General features: G+C 41.2%; 1 protein-coding gene and 1 pseudogene across 1 annotated transcript in view; one reads left to right on the top strand and one right to left on the bottom strand.

Moving 5' to 3' along the window:
* Positions 1-18,126, top strand: part of GLRB (glycine receptor beta) — an 87,951-nt gene that overhangs the window by 11,953 nt on the left and 57,872 nt on the right. The gene's annotated exons all lie outside the window — the stretch shown is intronic.
* LOC129542303 (large ribosomal subunit protein P1 pseudogene) lies at positions 12,162-16,911 on the bottom strand (annotated as a pseudogene).

Below are 18,126 nucleotides of genomic sequence, written 5' to 3'. Positions count from 1 at the left end.
TAGGACTTCATTGCGGGGCCTCCACATTTACTTGGCTCTTAGGGGCTCCATTGTTCTCCTTTCCTAACAGTGGTTTCAGTCCTTGATCAACACCCCTTTCAGTCTTTGCCTACTGTATGAACTTCAACTTTAAAGGAAAAAAAAAAAAAATAGAAGTCACTGGACAGTTGCTCCCCGAAGCCCTCCTTCTTCCTTCCAAAGTTGCCTATGGCATCGTCCTTTCTCTTCTCCTTGTCTCCTGACCTAGAAGCAGAGTTCCTTGTGCTATACAGTAGATCCTTATTCACTATCCATTTAAAATATTAAAAGTGAGTAGTTTTTATATTCCTGTTTCATCAACTTTGTTTCTTCCCCTGTGTTCATTGTCACACTTCTTAAACTGACAGCCCACAGCAGCCTCTACTTTCTCAGCTCTGTTGTTCAGTTGCCCAGTTGTATCCAACTCTTTGTGACCTCATGGACTGAAGCATGCCAGGCCTCTCTGGCCTCACCATCTCCCAAAGTTTGCCCAAGTTCATGTCCATTGCATCGGTGATGCCACCCAGCCATCTAATGCTCTGATGCCCTCTTCTCCTTCTGCTCTCAATCTTTCCCAGCATCAGGGACTTTTCCAATCAGTCAGCTCTTTGCATTAGGTGATCAAAATACTGGAGCTTCAGCTTTAGCATCAGTCCTTCCAATGAGTGTCCAGTTAACCCTTAAGATTAACTGGTTTGATCTCCTTGCTGTCCAAGGGACTCTCATGACTCTTCTCCAGCACCACTTTGGCATTCTGCCTTCCTTACGATTCAGCTCTCACAACCGTACGTGACCACTGGGAAGACCATAGCCTTGACTACATGGTTCATTGTTGGCAGAGTAAAGTCTCTGCTTTCAACACACTGTCTAGGTTTGTCATAGCTTTCCTGCCAAGCAGCGATCGTCTTCTGATTTCATGGCTGCAGTCACCATCTGCAATAATTTTAGAACCCAAGAAGAGGAAATCTGTCACTGCATTCACCTTTTATCCTTCTATTTGCCATGAAGTAATGGGGCCAGGTGCCATAATCTTAGCTTTTTTAATATTTAGTCTTAAGCCAGCTCTTTCACTCTCCTCCTTCACCCTCATCACAAGGCACTTTTATTCCTCTTCGCCTTTGGGCATTAGAGTGGTATCATCTGCATATCTTGACCTCTTCAACATCTACTAGGTCTTTACCATTTATGTCCTTTATTGTGCCCATCTTTAGGCAAAATTTTCCCTTGACATTTCCAATTTTCCTGAAGAGATCTCTAGTATTTCCCTTCTGTTGTTTTCTTCTAGTTTTATACACTGTTCATTGAAGAAGGCCTTCTCTGTCCGTGCTGTTCTTTGGAAATCTGCATTTAGTTGGACATACCTTTCCCTTTCTCACTTGCTTTTCACTTTTCTTCTTTCCTTAGCTATTTGTAAGGCCTCCTCAGATAACCACTTTGCCTTCTTGCTTTTCTTTTTCTTTGGGATGGTTTGTTCACTGCTTCCTGTACAATATTACGGAGCTCTGTCCATAGTTCTTCAGGCACACTTTTTCCAAGTTCTAATCCCATGAATCTATTCATTACCTCCATTGCATATTCATCGGGGGTTTGACTTAAGTCATATCTGGCTGGCCTAGTGATTTTCCCTGCTTTCTTTAGTTTAAGCCTGATTTTGCTATGAGAAGCTGATGATCTGAGCCACAGTCAGCTCCAGGTCTTATTTTTGCTGATTATATACAGCTTTTCCATCTTTGGCTACAAAGAATATAGTCAGTTTGATTTTGTTATTGACAATTTGGTGATGTCCACATGTGAAGTTGTCTCTTGTGTTGTTGAAAAAGGGTATTTGCTGTGACCAATGGCTTCTCTTGGCAGAATTCAGTTAGCCTTCGCCCTGATTCATTTTGTTCTCCAGGGCCAAACTTGTTTGTTACTCCAGGTATCTCTTGAGTTCCTACTTTTGTGCTCCAATCCCCAATGATGAATAGAACATCTTATTTATTTATTTATTTTGGTGCTAGTTCTAGGAGGTCTTCTAGGTCTTCATAGAACTAATGAATTTCAGCTTCTTTGACATCAGTGATAGGGACATAGATAGACTTGGCTTGCTATGATGTTGAATGGCTTGCCTTGGAAATGAACCGAGATCATTCTGTTATTTTTGAGGTTGCACCCAAGTACTGCATTTCATACTCTTTTGTTGATTATGAGGGCTTCACCATTTCTTTTATGGGATTCTTGCCCACAGTAGTAGGTATAATGGTCATCTGAAATAAATTCATCCAATCCCGTTCATTTTAGTTCATTGATTCCCAAGATTTTGATGTTTATTCTTACCATCTCCTGCTTGACCACATCCAATTTATCTTGATTCAGTGACCTAACATTCCAGGTTCATATGCAATACTGTTCTTTGCAGCATCAAATTTTACTTTCATCACCAGACATCCTCAACTGAGCATCGTTTCCGCTTTGGCCCAGCAACTTCATTCTTTCTGGGGCTATTAGTAGTTCTCCTCCATTGTTCCCCAGTAGCACATTGGACACCTTCCAACCTGGGGAGGTGTCATATCTTTCATTATCATATCTTTGTCCTTTCATAGAGTTCCTGAGGTTCTCATGGTAAGTATACTGGGGTGGTTTGCCATTCCCTTCTCCAGTGGATCACGTTTTGTCAGAACACTCCACTATGACCCATCCATCTTGGTTAGCCCTACACGGCATGCCTCATAGTTTCATCAAATTACACAAGCCCCTTAGCCACAACAAAGCAATAATCCATGAAGGGGGATCACTGAGGTCATTCTCAATTCTAATTCACTATTTTTTCCTTTTTTAACTTGAATTTCTTTGAATTACAAAAGCCAGACATTACTGTTGTAACAAAGGCAACTATACAACCTCGTTAATTTTCCTATTCGTATTGACTCAGCAGCATTGACTCCTGTCACCATTCTGTTTTTTTCTTAATTTATTTATTTATTCATTATTTACTTATTTGTTGCTGTGTGTAGGCTTTCTCTAATTGCAGGGAGCAGGGACTAATCTAGTTTCAGTGCTTAGGTTTCTTATTGCGGTGACTTGTTGCAGAACATGGGCTCTAGGGCAAGGGCTCAGTAGTTCCGGCACACGGGCTTCATTGCCTCGTGGCATGTAGAATCTTCCTGGACTAGGGATGAAATCCATGTCCCTACATTGGCAGGCAGATTCTCAGCCACTGGACCACCAGAGAAGTCCAGCCATTCTGTTTTTTGATGAAGATATTAATTTTGTCCCTTTAAAGAAAATCTGCTAAATTTGTTTTGAGACCTTATAATGCTTGACAAGGACTACTGTTTGTCTTCTGTGTCCTGAAACGACCATGTCCTCCACAAGTCCCAATTTGCCTTTAGCATGTATCTGCTCTAACTACCCCTGGTTAGACACCTTCCCTGGCTATTCCTTTATGTGTGTCCAGAAATAGTGGATTTTACCACATATCCATATTCTCAGTGCTGCTAGAGGTTCATCCTTGGTCCTTTGATCTTAGCATTTTCCCCCTAAGTTCTACCTGTATCTGTGTGTTATGGACACATCCTTATCTCCAGGTGTAGTTACTCTTGTGAGTTCCAGTTAATTATTTGTAACTTCCTCTGGACCTCAGAGTTAATGTTTCAAGCTAGCTCTGCTCTCAACCTTCCTCAGCTCTGCGCCTAACCTTTGATGAGAAAGGGCTTAAGAACCTTCCATTCTGTCCCAGACGTTCACCTTGATCATCTCAACTTTATTAATGTGGATATTAATGTGCATATTATTAATGTGGACAGATATTAATGTGGAATTAGTTGAATTAATACAGAAGAGGAAGAATGGGATTGAAATTCAGAAAAATGGGGTTCTAGTTCACTCTGTCACTAACTCTCTTTGTGTCCTCAGATAAGTCGCTCTGGAACTTAATAGTCCTGATCTGTAAAATGAAAGAACTGCCAAAAGAATTAATGAATTTTTCATGGTCACTGGAAGAGAAGTTTGCTCTGGAGGTTTAATAGGTGGGAACAATGTTGTCTTGAGTATGAAGGGACTATTCTGGGATGGATCACTTAATACATTTGTGACCTTTCTTTTGCCCCGTCTGTGCTCAGTTCTCTTATCTGTAAAATAAAAATGAACTGATTTACAGTGTTTATCTGATAATATAATTTGACATTGCGTATGAAATTATCTTTTGAACCCTAAACATTGTATAAAGTGGACTGCCTGTGTTTGTGATATTGAGTTTCTTTGAAAGAGCTCAAAGGGGTTTTGCATATTTTATATGATTCTAGCTCTTATTCTTCTCTCATGACTTAAGCTAATTTTTACAGACAGAAAACTTAATTTTACAGCTAAACAATACCTGTGTCACCTTATTGCACATATTCTCCTAAGATTCAGGATTTTAGCACTGGGGTGAGTACAATACATGTCCCACCTTTCTGTGCCAGGCCAGCACTCTGAGCTATGTGAGAAACTCAGAGCTGGGCAGATTCTCAGCTGAGTTTATACAATAGGCAATGGCACCCTCCCTTTACACATGAGCAGCTTGTGGCATGTGTTTCTTAAGGTCATAAGATTCAGTTCAGTTCAGTTCAGTTCAGTCGCTCAGTCGTGTCCGACTCTCTGCGACCCCATGAATCACAGCATGCCAGGCCTCCCTGTTCATCACCAACTCCCGGAGTTCACTCAAACTCATGTCCATCGAGTCGGTGATGCCATCCAGCCATCTCATTCTCCGTCGTCCCCGTCTCCTCCCACCCCCAATCCCTCCCAGCATCAGACTCTTTTCCAGTGAGTCAACTCGTTGCATGAGGTGGCCAAAGTATTGCAGTTTCAGCTTTAGTGTTAGTCCTTCCAATGAACACCCAGGATTGATCTCCCTCAGAATGGACTGGTTGGCCCTCCTTGCAGTCCAAGGGACTCTCAAGAGTCTTCTCCAACACCACAGTTCAAAAGCATCAATTCTTCGGCGCTCAGCTTTCTTCACAGTCCAACTCTCACATCCATACATGACCATGGGAAAAACCATAACCTTGACTAGACAGACCTTGGTTGGCAAAGTAATGTCTCTGCTTTTTAATATGCTATCTAGGTTGGTCATAACTTTCCTTCCAAGCATCTTTTAATTTCATGGCTGCAATCAGCATCTGCAGTGATTTTGGAGATAAAGTCTGACACTGTTTCCACTGTTTTTCCATCTATTTCCCATGAAGTGATGGGACCAGAGGCCATGATCTTCGTTTTCTGAATGTTGAACTTCAAGCCAAACTTTTCACTCTCCTCTTTCACTTTCATCAAGAGGCTTTTGAGTTCCTCTTCACTTTCTGCCATAAGGGTGGTATCATCTGCATATCTGAAGTTATTGATATTTCTCCCGGCAATCTTGATTCCAGCTTGTGCTTCTTCCTGCCCAGCATTCCTCATGATGTACTCTGCATATAAGTTAAATAAGCAGGGTGACAATATACAACCTTGACGTACTCCTTTTCCTATTTGGAACGAGTCTGTTGTTCCATGTCCAGTTCTAACTGTTGCTTCCTGACCTGCATACAGGTTTCTCAAGAGGCAGGTCAGGTGGTCTGGGATTCCCATCTCTTTCAGAATGTTCCACAGTTTATTGTGATCCACACAGTCAAAAGCTTTGGCATAGTCAATGAAGCAGAAATAGATGTTTTTCTGGAACTTTCTTGCTTTCTCCATTATCCAGCGGATGTTGGCAATTTGATCTCTGGTGCCTCTGCCTTTTCTAAAACCTGCTTGAACATCTGGGAGTTCACGGTTCACATATTGCTGAACCCTGGCTTGGAGAATTTTGAGCATGACTTTACTAGCATGTGAGATGAGTGCAATTGTGCGGTAGTTCGAGCATTCTTTGGCATTGCCTTTCTTTGGGATTGGAATGAAGACTGACCTTTTCCAGTCCTGTGGCCACTGCTGAGTTTTCCAAATTTGCTGGCATATTGAGTGCAGCACTTTCACAGCATCATCTTTCAGGATTTCAAATAGCTCAATTGGAATTCCGTCAGTGATATTCCAGTGATACTCTCTGGTGAGTATTATGGCTCACTTTTTGGTCATTGGGTACATGTCATAGTATATCCTGTTTATCTAGGAGATAAGAACGATGGAGTCCCAGGTGGTAAGATATTTTTGCCAAGGGCATAGCCCTTGCCAGGAGCCAGAGGAGAACATAAACGTCTGATTTCCAGTCCAAGTCTTTTCATGACCTTCCTTACCACCAGATTTGTGGTTTTTTTAGTTTTTGCCCTCAGCAGTAAGAACACTTTATCTTGATTTCACTTTGTGCATTTTTAAGAAATATTAGGTTTATTGTAGGCTTTTCCTAAGACTTAAAACTCATTGAAGTCCTTTGTAAATAATAAGGAATGCATTCTTTGTAAATGACAGAATGTAACTTTGAGCCCACAGTCTCAGAATCTTCCTGTTCATCGATGTGCGTTCCACCACGTGAAAACCAGCTGTTTGTTGATGAATGGTATTCAGTCTGGATGTTAGTTACCAATGTGTTAGACACTCAGTCGTGTCCAACTGTTTGTGACCCCACAGACACTAACCCACCAGACTCCTCTGCCCATGGAATTCTCCAGGCAAGAATACTGGAGTGGGTAGCTGTTCCCTTTTTCAGGGAATCTTCTTGACCTAGGGATCGAACTCAGGTCTCCTGCATTGCAGTCAGATTCTTTAATGTTTGAACCACCAGGAAAGTCCTACTTACCAGTGGTGTTTTGTAAGTAAGATTGCATTCTGAATGGCTATTGTCAGAAAATGGCATGTGATTTATGACCTCTTCCTGATGAATGTGCTTATATGATATGATCCACAAAGCAGATCTACAAAGGATATGGTGTAAAAACACATAGTTCTCCGTCTCTGCTTGCAAGGAATTTACTATTTCTTCAGAGACAGAGAAGTAGAATTTATCTTTAATAACAAAAGCACATGCCTTTATTCCCTCTTATGGAATCCAAAATAGAGACTTTTAACTAATCATTAATTCTGATATTTTCTTTTAGTTGCTCAGCATATCTCTCTTTACATATGTATGTGTGCAAGTATTTGGGTCAGTTTATGTGAGTGTATCAGTTCAGTTCAGTCGTTCAGTTGTGTCCGACTCTTTATGATCCCCTGAATCATAGCACGCCAGGCCTCCCTGTCCATCACCAACTCCCGGAGTTCACTCAAACTCATGTCAATCAAGTTGGTGATGCCATCCAGTCATCTCATTCTCTGTCATCCTCTTCTCCTCCCACACCAATCCCTCCCAGCATCAGAGTCTTTTCCAGTGAGTCAACTCTTCGCATGAGGTGGCCAAAGTATTGGAGTTTCAGTTTTGGCATCAGTCCTTCCAATGAACACCCAGGACTGATCTTTAGAATGGACTGGTTGGATCTCCTTGCAGTCCAAGGGACTCTCAAGAGTCTTCGCCGGCACCACAGTTCAAAAGCATCAATGCTTTGGTGATCAGCTTTCTTCACAGTCCAACTCTCGCATCCATACATGATCACTGGAAAAACCGTAGCCTTGACTAGACGGACCTTTGCTGGCAAAGTAATGTCTCTGCTTTTTAATATGCTATCTAGGTTGGTCATAGCTTTCCTTCCAAGGATAAGCATCTTTTAATTTCCTGGCTGCAATCAGCATCCGCAGTGATTTTGGAGCCCCCCAAAATAAAGTCTGACACTGTTCCCACTGTTTCCCCATCTATTTCCCATGAAGTGATGGGACCAGATGCCATGATCTTAGTTTTCTGAATGTTGAGCTTCAAGCCAACTTTTTCACTCTCCTCTTTCACATGATTAAGCACAAAATTGTTTGTATGTTGCTGTTTTTAAACATTTTTGAAGTGTAATTTGCATATAGAAAAGTTCATTTATCTTAAGCACACAGCTTAAGTGTTCACATGTAACCATGTAACTAGCACCTGGATTTAGAAATAGAATATTGCCACATTAGAAGCCACTTATTGTCTGCCCATTTTTGAAATATGATAAATGGAATAACCCTGTAAATATGTGTAAGATCCACAGTGTTAAATGTAGCAAGAGTTGAATCATTTTTCATTGCTGCATAATATTTCATGATAGAAATCACTGTCCTTTATTTTTCTCTACTTTTTGTAGACATTTGTGTTGTTTCCAAATAGATAGACATGCTCACACACACACCCCCTATTAAAGACTTTTATGGAGAATATATAAGAAACATTTAGAAATTGTTAGGAAAAAGGTAGACAGCATAATTGAATATGCCCAAATGATGACAGCCTAAAGGCCAGAGGCATATTTAAAGATGATCAACTTCATTACTCATCAAGGAAATACAGATTAAAATGACAGTCGGACACTATTATATACTCAACAGAGTGGCTGAAGTGGAAGTGAAAGGGAACTACTAGGTGTGCACGAGATGTGAACAGGTACAGTTTCATTCTCTGCTGGTGAAAGTCCACATAGGTAGCACCATTTGATAAGCCACTTGGCAGTGTCTCCTGAAACTGAAAATCCATACACCCTATGACTCAGGCATTCCATTCCTATATATATATATACGAAGCAGAAACATGTAGACATGTTTACCAAAATATAGAACAAAATGTTCATACAAGCACTGTTTGCAATTACCAGAAGTATAATTCATCTTTGTTAGCTTTGTCTATGCTTTTTTGATTCCAGAGGATTCAAAATTTTTCAGACTAAAATAATATTTAGTATCACTCAGGCTAGGTGACCAGAACTTTAGTAGTACTAAAATAGATTGAGTTGGTTAGAATAAGAATTGTATGAAAAAGGCAAAATTGACCTTTGAAGCTGTAATTAAAATATCCAAGATAAAGACAAACCCCTTTAAGTTAATCCTGGAATTATCATGCATCGTTTTGCTTAGCAAAATTAGGTGTGTCTAGACAGTTCTGAATTATCAATGGAATGGGAGTAGTCCTATAGTTAACTCTAAATAACAGGTACAATCATTAGTACTTTGAGTGCATTTATAATATTCTATTCTGGGATTTCACAAGCCTTAAGCAAACTTCCAACTTAGAGTAAATAGAAAATTTCTCTAGGACTTTTAACTGGCTTGCTGTTTCTAATTTTATTTTTTAAAAAGTGAATCATTTAACTCATTCAATTACTCTCTCTCTCTTTTTTTAAGTAGGAGTTTAGTTGCTTTACACTGCTGTGTCAGTTTCTACTGTACAGAAAAGTGGATCAACTGTATGTATACCTGTGTTGTTGTTTAGTCGCTAAGTTGTATCTGATTCTTTTGCAACTTCATGGACTGCAGCTGGCCAGACTCCTCTGTCCATGAGATTTCACAGGCAAGAATACTGGAGTCTGTTGCCATTTCCTTCTCCAAGGATTCTTCCAACCCAGGGATCAAACCCACATCTCCTGCTTGGCAGGTGGATTCTTTACCACTGAGCCACTTGGGAAGCTCAGTGATCCCATACATATGTATGCCTATATCCTCTCTTTTTTTGGATTTCCTTCCAATTTATGTTACCACAGAGTACTAAGTAGAGTTCCCTGTGCTATACAGTATGTTTTCATTCATAATCTGTTTTATACATAGTATATAATATATATATATATGCTGCTAAGTCACTTCAGTCGTGTCCGACTCTGTGCGACCCCATAGACAGAAGCCCACCAGGCTCCTCCGTCCCTGGGATTCTCCAGGCAAGAACACTGGAGTGGGTTGCCATTTCCTTCTCCAATATATATATATAGACACATATATATATATATATATGTCAATCACAGTCTCCCAATTCATTCCACCCTTTTCCCCCACCCTTAGTATCCATAGGTTTGTCCTCTATGTCTGTGTCTCTGTTTTTGCTTTGGACATATGTTCATCAGTACTGATGTTTCTATGTTCTACATTTTGAGCTTCTTCACTGTTCACCTATTAACCTTTCCATTCATTCTGTACTAAGACACAGATTCAAGGCAAAATACTTTACATACATATAAATACCATACATAGCTATAAGGGTCAATATCTTCCGATGACAGAACACAGCGGTATTTCTTCTAAGCCTTTGTTATAGAAGCACACAGAATCTGTAAAACCTGTGTAGGCTTTAAGTGACTGTGCCGTGCAGTGGATTATGGGTGTGGTTCATCGTTCCCTTTCCCTGGGTTCCAGAAGATTCATTTACAGAACTTCAGATTGTTTTCTCTGCACATATTTGTCTGTCTGTCTTTGGAGGCCTATTTCTAAGCAATATTGCACAAAGAACCTTTCAAAAGTGTGTAACATTTTACAGGAAAACCAACTTGAATGGGAGTATTAAAATAAGACTTCCTTGTGGATAGCAGAAAAATGTTTACAGTGACCTTGCAGGGGGAGGAACAGCATTGATTAAAACATGATTCTCTACTCTCTTTTACATGCTATTCTAAGCGCTTCATATCAGAAATGAAAAGTTTTTTAAATAGTTTTTATTAGTTCTTTATGTCAAAATGATCAATGGCTCATTCAATTATTAAGTATAATAGAGAATTTGAATTTAATTAAAAAGCCAAGTTATTAAAATTCTTATTGATAATGTTAATAATTCTGAAATCCTGCCTCATGTGAAAATTCTTAAATTTCTACTTTAAAGAGTCTGCATAGCTTATTTCATATATTAATAATATCTGCCTATATTAATTCATAGTCACCTGTCACATTTTAAAGTCTTTTGTCCTTAGATTGTGTCCTGCCAGAATCCAAAATATACATGATAATTGATTGTTTGATATTAAGGACCATTCTAATTAATTATATTTAGTTATTAAGTAAATAGTACATTTACTTATGTAACTTAGTTCAGTTCAGTTCAATCGCTCAGTCGTGTCTGACTCTTTGCGACCCCATGAATCACAACATGCCAGGCCTCCCTGTCCATCACCAACTCCCAGAGTTCACTCAAACTCACGTCCATCGAGTCGGTGATGCCATCCAGCCATCTCATTCTCTGTCGTCCCCTTCTCCTCCTGCCCCCATAATTGTATTTTCTTTTAGCAATAGCAGGAGGAGGGGAGTTAAAAGTTAGCTCAGTATGTCAGGAATTTGAAGTAGGATTTTTTTCTGCATCAGTTTTAGTGCGGTTCCAAAGGCCAAGAACAAACGTTCCAAAGGCCAAGAACAAACATGCCTGCATCCTAGAGTTGGGAAACAGACCTCTGATGCAGTCATGGTTGTGGGACCTCCAACCCGCCATCTGCATCCATGACCCAGCAAAGTTAGAATGGAGAAGACCAGTGGGAGAGCCTCTTTGGAGGAGATTGTGGAGGTGTTGTGGCAGTCCTTATGGTCCCCAGCAGATGGAGAGGATGCTTTTCCTTCTCTAGGTGATTCCAGAGGCAGAGTCACCTATGTCCCCTAAGTGGGGGGCTCATGGTGACCTGGTCCCTGGACCCCACGGAAGTGAAGGCATGGCTGTGACCATGGGTGGCAGGCAAAGGAATAGACAGAAGAGGCTGCTGTGAGTGGAACTATGTTTACTATTTGTCAGAAGAAAGAAAGTTTGACTCATTCCTGCAACTCAGATGTGGTCCCAGGAAAGAGAGGAAGAAAGTGCAGCGTAAAATTAGTAGTAGAGGAGCTGTGCCTGGAGGCCCAGGAGGGTTCTGAAACCTAGGCATGCAGACTACAGGATGCTTGGGCTCAGGGCTGGAATCTGAGTTGCCAGCTGGAGCAAAGCCACAGTCATCATATGTGGGGAAAATAGGCAAAGCAAATTAATTGGGAATGAAGATATTTTTCATAACATTTCAATAATTACCTTTTCATAAATGTGGCTGGATAGTGGGTATTTGAAACCATATCAAATGCAAACCTTAGCACTGAACAATATTCTTTTAGGACTGGGAACTGGGGATTTGGGGATTCCTATCCAGTGATGATTACTCTGTGAGTAAGGGATTGAGCTCGTGAGGGCAGTGTGTTTGTATGTTGTTTTGCTTGTGCATTTCCAAGGTTTAGGAAAATACCTAGCTGCGGCTGGCTCATTATGTATTGAATACTACCTATGCTGTCTATGCAGAATCGAAGTTTTATTTAAGTTTGAGTTCTGTGAGGGAGAAATAGTTTCAACTCTTTATTTTTTAAATTTTATTTATTTATTTTTAAGACAAACAGCAGCAAACAGCTCAGCTTTTTATTGAATGTGTTACTAAAGAGGTTTAGTCAAAAAGACCAAAGCCCATGTCATCATCAGACTCTTCAGATTCTTCTTTCTTTGCTTCTACTTTCTTCTCCTCAGCTGGGGCAGCAGCGGTGGATGGGGAGGACCTCCTGCTGGGGCAGGTCCACCAGCCCCCACATTGCAGATGAGGTTCCCGATGTTGACACTGACCAAAGCATTTGCAAACCAACCTGGCCAGAAAGGCTCAAGATTTACACCGGCTGCTTTAATGAGGGCATTGATTTTATCCTCTGTAACCGTCAACTCATCCTCATGCAGAATGAGGGCAGAGTAGATGCAAGCAAGCTCTGAGACGCCATGGTGCAGGCGAGTGCTAGTTGGGGGCTGCCGGGCATGGGGCTAGTCGCTGGATGAAGTGAGGGCCTCACCCCAAAATGGCCTTAGCTTCCTTGGAAGAACCGAGCACCTTAGCGGCAGCGGAGGAAAGAGCTAGTTTCAACTCTTTAAAAATTTACTTTCAAAGAATATCCCCCATCCCCAAAATGTGTTAACAAATATAGACAATTATAGACCAATTGATAATAACCATACTTAGTGAATCATTTGGCAACAATCCTAAAGAATTAATTTCAAAATCAGTTATACTGATGTTTTGTTTATCTTTAATGTTCAAAATTGTTTAAAAATAGAATTCAGTGTATTTCATTTATCTTCTAGGTGTTTGTGTAATAACTTAATTCTTGGCAGGTAAACATGAAAATTGTTCTGGATTGCTATCGTGAAACTCTTAAGGACAGACGTCTGTCTGACTCAGCTTTCCCTAGGAATGTGATCCTGCCTGTGTCCTCTTCTCCCTTCATCTCTTTCAGAAAAGGGGCTCCCCTTCATCCAGCCAAGGCTAATTCTCTAAACCATGATGTAGATTTCATTGACTCCTGTTTTATGGGGGGGATCTGAAACTGGAAGAGGTCAGTCTTCATTCCAATCCCAAAGAAAGGGAATGCCAAAGAATGCTCAAACTACTTCACAGTTGCACTCATCTCACACGCTAGTAAAGTCATGCTCAAAATTCTCCAAGCCAGGCTTCAGCAATATGTGAACCGTGAACTCCCAGATGTTCAAGCAGGTTTTAGAATAGGCAGAGGAACCAGAGATCAAATTAGCAACATCCGCTGGATCATGGAGAAAGCAAGAGAATTCCAGAAAAACATCTATTTCTGCTTCATTGACTATGCCAAAGCCTTTGACTGTGTGGATCACAATAAACTGTGGAACATTCTGAAAGAGATGGGAATCCCAGACCACCTGACCTGCCTCTTGAGAAACCTGTATGCAGGTCAGGAAGCAACAGTTAGAACTGGACATGGAACAACAGACTGGTTCCAAATAGGAAAAGGAGTACGTCAAGGCTGTATATTGTCACCTTGCTTATTTAACTTATATGCAGAGTACATCATGAGGAACGCTGGGCTGGAAGAAGCACAAGCTGGAATCAAGATTGCCGGGAGAAATATCAATAACCTCAGATATGCAGATGACACTACCCTTATGGCAGAAAGTAAAGAGGAACTCAAAAGCCTCTTGATGAAAGGGAAAGAGGAGAGTGAAAAGGTTGGCTTGAAGCTCAACATTCAGAAAACAAAGATCATGGCATCTGGTCCCATCACTTCATGGGAAATAGATGGAAAAACAGTGGAAACAGTGGCAGACTTTATTTTTTTGGGCTCCAAAATCACTGCAGATGGTGATTGCAGCCATGAAATTAAAAGACGCTTACTCCTTGGAAGGAAAGTTATGACCAACCTTGATAATATATTAAAAAGCAGAGACATTACTTTGCCAACCAAGGTCCGTCTAGTCAAGGCAATGGTTTTTCCCGTGGTCATGTATGCATGTGAGAGTTGGACTGTGAAGAAAGCTGATCGCCGAAGAATCGATGCTTTTGAACTGTGGTGCTGGAGAAGACTCTTGAGAGTCCCTTGGACTGCAAGGAGATCCAACCAGTCCATTGTAAAGGAGATCAATCCTGGGTGTTCATTGGAAGGACTGATGCTAAAGCTGAAACTGCAATACTTTGGCCACCTCATGCGATGAGTTGACTCACTGGAAAAGACTCTGATGCTGGGAAAGGTTGGGGGCGGGAGGAGAAGGGGACGACAAAGAATGAGATGGCTGGATGGCATCACTGACTCTGTGGACATGAGTTTGAGTGAGGTCCGGGAGTTGGTGATGGACAGGGTGGCCTGGCATGCTGTGATTCATGGGGTCACAGAGAGTCGGACACGACCGAGCGACTGAACTGAACTGAACTGAACTGAAACTGAAATTAATTTGTTCGTTTATCAACTCAAATGCATCTTTCATCACATACTTCGATTTTACATCACAGACAAAGGTGAACAAAAATGTCCATGTGTCTCTGAAACCCATACCTGTTTCTAGTCACTTGTTCTTCTTTTCTGGAATCAGTGTAGTCAAAGTCTTCTTTGGGGGGTGGTTAGGAAAGATAGATTTATTTCATTAATTTTTGAAGTTGAAGTATTCAGGAAATATATTCAATGATGTTTTGTCCTGCTAATGTTCAGTTTTTATCTCTTCATGGGCCAGATTTTCCTTAGAAGGAAGCCAGGGTTTTAAATTTAGTTTTCAAATATTAGCTATGGAAATAGTTTTAATAATCAGCCATTTGATTTAAAAAAAAGCAAACTAATAATTTGAATGACTTTTTTCTCTATTAAATTAAGCAGTAACTCAGTTAAAATATATGTATACATGAAGTGTGGATTTTCTTTTGGGGGAAGTTGTTACTGGAAATATTTTTTTAATTAAACAAATTCATTGTGGCAAGGACACTTAACATGAGATCTACCCTTTTTCACCAATTCTTGTGTCCAGTACAGCATGGTTGACTATAGGTAGTTAGTTGTACAGGGGATTTCTAGAACTTACTCATCTTAGCTGAAATTTTAAACTTGTTGATGAGTGACTCCAGTCCCCCCCCTACTCCAGCCAACCCCCATTTTTTGCTTTGTTTATGTGAGTGTCTTTTTTAGGATTTTCATATAAGTGGAATCCTGCATTTTTGTTCTTCTTTCCCTGACTTATCTCACTTAGCATCACGTCCATCTGTGTTGTTGCATATGGCAGGATTTCTTTTCAGGGCTGAGCAGTATTCCATTGTATGCATAAACTGCCTTCTTAAAAAAATGCATTCACCTGTCAATAGACTTTGGATTGTTTCCACGTGCTGTCCATAGTGCAGAGCACAGCAGGACTCCAGGGGGCGCAGATATGGGGCGGAGCTGGGGTTTTAGAGCCCAACACTGTGCGCTCACGGGGCAGGAAGAGTGTCACCAGTGCCCTTAGCTCCAGTCCCAGCTTGGTTCCCTGTGGTCCACAGGGAATGGAGTCTGCCAGCCCCTTCATGGTCCTGAGACTGGAGAGCTGGAAGCCTGTCCCTGGGGTGGTACCTGGGTGAGCTGGGATGCTGGTCCCACTCTTTCCCTGTTCTCACTGGTCTGTGTCTGGGAGTGGGCGCTCTTGGGGAGATGGCATCTCCCCTTTTCCTACTGGTGCCATTGGGACTGGTTAGGTGGAGACGCCTCTCAGCTAATTTCTGGATTTCTCGCAAAGGGAATGGATGTCTGAGATGCTCTTGAGTCAATGTGTCCACAGGGGAAGGAGAGTACAGAAGTTCTTGTTCTGTTTTCTGAAGTCTCTCCAGTCAAGCTTTTCAGTCCTTATCCCTCCCTGCATCTGACCAATCCACCCACTCCACTGTGGCTTCTATTTCTCCTTCATCTGGAAACACCTCTCCTTTTTGCTGAATCCTCGGAAAGGTCTTTAGTTCTCCTCTTACTGACCTCTCAGCAGCCTTGGTCCTGTGAACCAACCCCTCCATCAAAATTTTTTCTATTTTTACTGGATTTCTGTTGACACCACACCTACGGGTTCCCTCTGTTGACTTAAAAAATTCAGTCTTAATGTTGAAGATTTGTTTTATTTGGTGGACAAAACTGAGGATGTAAACCGGGGATGCAGCATCTCACATAGCTCTGAGGGGTGGCTCCAAAGAGGCAAAGGGGAACCAGGCTATATAAGAGTTTCAGCATCAAAGATCGGGCAGTCAGAACTTGAAAAATTACTGTTGATTAAGGAAACCCAGATATCTCAAGTTAAGGAATTTAGTGCTTTCTATGTATGGGAGGATATAAGAGTCTGGGCTCACTGAAGTCATTTCTTTGATGTGCATCTCAGCTCTCTGGGGCCAGCATCCTGTGATTCTTATCCTGAATCTCCTCGGGGTACATAGCTGGGGCAGTTGCAGCAGCTGACAGCTTGATGGTTACAGTGTCCTTTGCTTACTAATGGGGCGGGTGACATTCGTAGACCACACCTCCTTCTTGGGCAGCTCATTCTTTGTTTTAATTGTTGGCTTGTGTTCCTCCATCTGCTCCTTAAATGTTGGGGTTCCTTATACTACAATCCATGTCTGCTTGTCATGGAGCTTTGTTTTCTAACAAGTAATTTGTCTAAACATTCAGATCATCTGAGAAGCCTTTAAAATCCTGATCCCACTTTGACTCAACCTGGAGGTGGGGTTTGGGTCTCAGCACCTGCAGTTTGCTGAGCTCCTCAGGTGGGCTCACTGCAACCAAGCTTAGGATTACTGGACAAGTCCATTTTATATCAGAATCATCCACATGTGTGTTTGACTCATATGCATAACTGGCACATGGCATGTTGTGAATGCCAAGAGCTTTCGTAAATGAAACCTTTTTAAATGACTAAAGTAAAAGAGACATGTAGCATATTGCTAGTTACATTACTGGTGAAGCTTTGGTTGTTCTTTAAGGAATCTTATTTAGTTGAATTTTCTCAGAAACAGCCTCTGAGATGAAGATCTCCCTGTAGAAAGAGATTGTTTCTAGAAAAAGACCTCTTGGATCTGAGAGAGGTGGATTCAAACACAGGAACAACGCAGATGAAACTGAGGCTTTAGTTGGTGCCCCAGGATCTCTGAGACTGGGATGGACTTTCAGAATGGCCACTAAAGTTAGTAGAAAGGGACTTGGTGCCTTGGTGTCCCCACGTCAGAGTCTTTAGAGTTGGGTTGCCTCCAGGGCAAGACACGTCCTGTCAGCTGAAGGCTGTTCCTGGAATTTTGCAGCTCAGAGCTGTGAACTCTTGGCAGCCTCAGTTCTGCTGGGTGATCTGAGGGGCACAAGGTCACAGCCTTCATCACAGGGCGATTTGGATTGTCACCTGAAGGATCTTATCAGTCACCTCATTTAAACCTTCATTTAAAGTACATGGAGTACATGAAGGCTCAGAGAGCAAAAGTGATTCACCACTGTTACTTGGGAGTCTCACAGACTATCTGACACCAGAATATGTATCCACCCTTCAGGGTTTCTTCAGTGATACTCGCCCTTAACTTTATTATGTGACTGCGGGGCTTCTCTTACCACTTATATTAGGCCAGACAGGAAATATTTTATATTAATGCTGTGTGTGGGAAAAACTGAGTGAAGATAAGTCCTATTCCAGTTGTGATTAGTCTCAGAGTCAGAGGTATTTCTATGGATACCGATTTGCTGGGCTAGGTGGAATACAATTTCTGAGTAGTATCAAAAATAATTGCAGAGGAAACATTTTCTTTGGATTGAGGTTTAATTCGTTGTGTCATGAGGCTTCTATCCAAAGGACCGTAGTCTTTGATGAGTTTTGGAAATTGTCAGTATCCAGTATACAGCACCTCTCAAAGAGGTGTTTCTACTTTGTGAAAAACACTTTTCAAAGAGCCATGGATAAGTAATTGCATAATTTAAGATATGAAAGATTTTTAAATGTTTCCATGGAATTCATCAGTTCCTTAAGCCCAACTGGGGTGATAAATAAAACAATTGTTGAGGAACATTGTTGGTAATTACAATTCTTAGCCAATTATAACACAA

This window comes from Moschus berezovskii, chromosome 19, assembly GCF_049115385.1.
Source record: "Moschus berezovskii isolate FMDL1 chromosome 19, NW_MosBer_1.0, whole genome shotgun sequence".
Lineage (NCBI taxonomy): Eukaryota > Metazoa > Chordata > Mammalia > Artiodactyla > Moschidae > Moschus > Moschus berezovskii.
This window is presented reverse-complemented; position numbering and strand designations above follow the sequence as displayed.